The sequence below is a fragment of the Coptis chinensis genome, chromosome 2 (genome assembly GCF_015680905.1).
Source record: "Coptis chinensis isolate HL-2020 chromosome 2, ASM1568090v1, whole genome shotgun sequence".
Taxonomy (NCBI): Eukaryota; Viridiplantae; Streptophyta; class Magnoliopsida; order Ranunculales; family Ranunculaceae; genus Coptis; species Coptis chinensis.
In genome coordinates this window covers 81635811-81641276 of record NC_141457.1, presented here as the reverse complement: position 1 = coordinate 81641276, position 5466 = coordinate 81635811, and positions in this window count along the sequence as shown.

The window sequence follows — 5466 nt, the reverse complement described above, 5'->3', positions numbered from 1 at the left end:
AAGCCAGCTGAAACGGACTCTGTGGACTGAAGAAATTGGGCTTTGGGCTTGATTTTCCAGCTCAAAACATGGCTCCTCAGCCCATGCACGAAATTGTAGATCTGGTCTCCTTCTTTACATAAAACAAGACTTAGCTCTTAAGAAAGGGATAGTTAGAAAATCTAGAATAGAAAGTAGCCATTAAAAATAGCTTGTAGATCTAGTTTTTGAATTCAATTAGTTAAATTAATTAGTTTCATACATTGTTTTAGATTAATTCTTTGAATCATAGTTCTTCATTGATTAGATAAATAAAATAGTTATTTCTTGTTCATTTCGATTTTGTCATTTAAAATTGTTAGATCTAATTTCAGTTGTTGTTATTCAATTCTTAGTTATTAATTTAGAATTCAATTATTGTTTAGTTAAATTTAATAAAGTTATAATCTTTATAGGGTCTTTTTGAGTTATCCTCCCAAAGTTATGTCGAGTTTTGTGTTTAACCCCCAAAATTTGAATCATCTCAATTAGACCCCTAATCTGTCTCAGACTTCTAAAAACACTGTTCATTTTTTTCATAATGCCCAAACTACCCTTTCACAGTTGTACATATTGAGAATTCAGATCGACCTCAAACATCATTTCCTCCTGAAAATGTAGAACATAGCCTGCATAGAGAATTGGCATGATTAAGAACTAAGAACAATTTGAGCTTCAGATCGACCTCAAAAACTTGATTCAAGGGTATGTACAGTCTTGTAGATTTAGTGAAGGGATTGAGTTGTTTGTTAGGCTTTGTAGAGAGGGTCATGAACTTAATCCTTTTGTGTTTACTACCGTTATTAAGTCGTTTGTTTGTATGGAGTATGCCGAGCTTTGTTGGCGCGTTCATGCTTGTATTTGTAAGCTTGGTCATGATTCCAATGCATTTGTTGGGACTGCGTTAATTGATACGTATACTGTTTGTGGGTTTGTTGAGGATGCGAAAGAAGTGTTTACTGGGATTCTTGACAAGGATATGGTTTCTTGGACTGGAATGGTAGCTTGCTATAGTGAGAATGGGGAGGTGGCTTTGAAGCTTTTCTCTAGGATGTGGGAGGAGAGCCCATGTTGGATTCAAAATGTGAATTTGAGGCTCAGTTTAATTGGGGAAAAAACAATTTTGCTCTGTAATTTTCTTGAAAGGGTAGTTTGGGCATTATGAAAAAAATGAACAGTATTTTTAGAAGTCTGAGACAGATTGAGGGTCTAATTGTGATGATTCAAATTTTGGGGGTTAAACACAAAACTCGACATAACTTTGGGGGGATAACTCAAAAAGACTCATCTTTATATTACGTCTAGTTTTAATTCACATCGTAGTATAATTCCTACCATTGCTCTTATTAGACTTTGAATAGATTAGTCAATCTAGGAAACTTGAATGCTAAAGAACTAAGAGTGGAACGAACTTTTTACTCCACTCTATTTCGATAGAATTGAGAGTATAGAAATCTTTGATAGCAACGCGTAATTAAGTTTAGTTTCACTTGCGTTTTGAGTTTCATCGTTCATTTTGTAGGTAAATTATTTAATTCTACGTCTATCAAATGGCGCCGCTGCCATCTTAGTACTCTTTAGTATTGTTTTCTGTAGACTTGATAGTTTTTCAAAGTCCCATAATCCACCCACCCTTGTTTGGATTCTCTTTGTAGTTGTCGTTTTTCAGCCTTTGCAAGTTTCCACGAAAAATTTACTCCAAGCTCACAAGACTGGGCAAGCCAAAGTGGAGCGCACCCTGCGCCCATACGCCTGGAATCCCACCCTTTGGCTGAGCGCCACCTACGCCCTACCAAGGCCAACTTGGAGCCACTTGTTTCACATGCCCGAATCCTACTTTTGCTCGGAAGACTGCGCCTGCCTAGGCATATTCTCGAGCGCGCACCAGCCCTCTTGCTGGCGCTTAATTTCCACAGGTTTGTTTCGAACTTCCATTTCTTCAAAGTTTTCAATGTTCTAACTTGTTATATACACTTAGCACGCGTAAACAAGACGCTATTCATAAGCGAAGCAAGGAGGCTTTCAGGTACTCTTTTCTTCCACACTTCGCATCTTCTGTTAGAGGTTCATACTAGCATATCAGGATTGTTTGGAGTGTTGTTGTTTTGCATTAATATTGGTCTTAGCCTTGCATGAGATTAAGGCCAAGCCGAAGAAAAACACCTAATATAATTAACCGACAACGTCAACAAACACGCCTTTCTAGTATACCACTCACTTCACCTCTAGCTAGCACACCACACACCACACCTGAGATTATGGCTGAAGAAAGAGAGTCTCCTCTCTCAGACTTTTACAAAGCCTTGAGCGATAGCCCGAAATCTTGCATCGTTCTATCAGACCCAGTGGGGGATTTTCGAATCCCCCCAAATATACTTAATTTGTTATCCGTTTTTCATGGGTTAGACCATGAAAAACCTTATCAGCACATGCGTAGGATTGACCAAGTCCTTACTACTTTCCACCATCCTTCGGTTGGTGCTGAACAAATTAAACTGAGGGTATTTCCCTTCACCTTAGCTGATAAGGCGGTGTCTTGGTTAACTGCCCAAGCGCCTAATTCTGTGGACTCGTGGGCTAAACTTGTTCAACTGTTTATGGAACATTTTTACCCACCACTGAATACCGATGAAATGCTTTCCAAGATTCATTTCTTTCGACATAATCCTCATGAATAATTTTCAGAGGCTTGGAATCGTTTCACCGACCTACTTATAGAGTGTCCACACCATAACCTTGCGAAAGACATGTTAGTTCGTGCCTTTTTCAAAGGACTTCTACACCACCATAAAGAAGTTAGGGTAGTTTCTTAAGTAAAGGAGCCTCGGAGGCTTATAAATTTTTAGAAGATCAGACTAAGCAGAATAATAATTGGGGGTGGGGGAGTGATGATATCTCCCGTTCCGCTAGTTCCTCTACAACAGCTAAAGCCGCCGGTATGTTTGAGATGAAACCCAGTCCAGAACTTAAAAATTTAATCGAATCTCTAACTAAAAAGGTAGAGGCTATTTCTGTCCAACAAAAACCTACCCTCGTCATGAATGTCAACTCCAACCCATGTAATTTCTGTTTGAGTCCAGAGAGCACCCCGACTCTATTGTCCTTTTCGTTTTATTTAACAACAAACATTACAACAAGATAACGTTTGCTCAATTAATAGTTATCCTATTCCTAACGCCCCTTGGAGACAACACCCCAACTTCAGTTGGAGAAATAATCAACAAGTAACAACTCCAGGATTTAATAATCAAAATGTTAGGCAAGCAAACAATTATAACCAACCTCCACCACGACAAGGACAAGGTCAGGGTAATTATAATAATTATAACAACCAAGTGCAACCACGACAAGGTCAAGCACAAGGTCAGGGTAATTATAATAATTATAACAATAATAATTATAATGCAAATTGAGGTATCGTTCCGGTTAATATTAATAACTATCACAACCCACCCATAAATAATCAACGAGACATAGTTCCTGTCACACAACCTATAACTAACACTCTTCCATAACCGGATCGTTTCAATACCTTTATGCAATCTCAACAACAGATTTTGCAAGCCATCCAACTTTCCTTATAGCAGCTAGCTCAAGAGAAAGTACAACCCAAAAGTGTGTTTCCAGGACAAGCGATACCTAATCCTAAAACACCAAACACAGCCTTTGAGGTGAACGGTAATACTAGTACGGAAAATGTAAACGTAGGTGAGCTAAATGCCATCACCACTCTCCGTTCTGGTAGAGTGGTTGACAACAATGTAACTATGCCTATAGTTACCCCACAAGTAGTCCCTACATAGGAGATTGAACTAGATACCGAAATGGAAACTGAAGAGCCTACCCCTGTAGAGATACCAGTTAAACCACAACCTAAGAAACAAAAAGCAATGGTTAGACATCCAGTTGAACCATACACTAAGCATAGAGAGACACCACCGTTTCCCCAGAAATTAGCTATGTTAAAAAGAGATACAAACTTTGACGAGATTAGGGAAGTATTCAAGAATTTAACGATTAACCTACCCTTTCTTGAAGCAATTAAAAAATTACCTCACCACGCTAAGTTTCTTAAGGAGTTGTGCACTACTAGGCGTAGGACAAATATTCCTAAAGACGCCTTTCTAACTGAACAATTTCCAACTATAACAGAACATAATGGAATTGTGAAGTACAAGGACCCTGGTCGTCCTACTGTATAATGCACCTTAAGAGATTCTCACACGACCACCACTTTATTAGACCTGGGGGCAAGTGTCAACTTACTCCTGTATTATTTATACAAACAAATAGGTCTACAAGAGATGCAACCTACTCAAATGACTTTGCAATTAGCGGATAGGTCTATTAAGTATCCTAAGGGTGTGGTTGAAAACGTGCTAGTTAAGGTCCAGGATTTCTACTATCCTGCTGATTTTGTTATCCTCGATACAGAAGTCGTTAATGACTCTGTTCCGATCATCTTAGGGCGTCCATTTTTGGCAACTGCCAACGCGCTTATAAACTGCCGAAATGGTTCGATGTCCTTGTCTTTTGGCCATCTTTCGGTTGAGGTAAATGTTTTTAAAATGATGAAACAGTTACCAGATTCATCTATAGATGGAGAGATTAGCATGATCGAGAGCTTAGCACAAGATTACTTTAATAACACGCTTCTAGAAAACCATATGCATAAATTCCTTTCTTTTGGAAGTTCAGATTTTGTCGATGACTCCTACGTACAAGAAGTCAACACCATCTTTGAGTCTACACAAATCGTAGAACCTTCGGTTGCTCCATATACAGAGTTTGAAGAGACCTGCCTAAGCAAGTATTCATTACTCAAGATGAGGACACCCCAGAAGCTTTTATCGACATACCAACCACCCCGGTACTTAAACCTCTTCCTCCTGAGTTAAAATATATTCAACTTGATCCGGATGGTAGCCATCCGGTAATTATATCTTCACTATTATCTAAAGAGGAAGAGACACGTTTAATCAAGGTGATTAAGGAACATCGTTCTGCGATTGGTTGGTCCCTAGCCGATATTAAGGGAATTGACCCTAATGTGTGCACTCACCGTATCCATTTGGAGGATAACACAAAGACTTCTTGCAAACCTCAGCGTCGTTTGAATCCGTCCATGAAAGAAGTGGTTAGGAAAGAAGTCTTACGGTTACTTGATGCTGGTATCATATACCCAATCTCTGATAGCGAATGGGTCAGCCCCATTCATGTAGTTCTAAAAAAATCAGGGATTACAATGGTACGTAATGCCAAGGGTTAATATGTTGCCACACATGGTCCTATGAAATGGAGGATCTGTATTGATTACAGATGTTTAAATGCCATGACACGAAAGGATCATTTTCCATTACCCTTTATAGATCAGATGCTAGAATGTCTAGCTGGTCATGTTTTTTACTGTTTTTTGGATGGCTACTCTGGCTATTTCCAAATTATTAT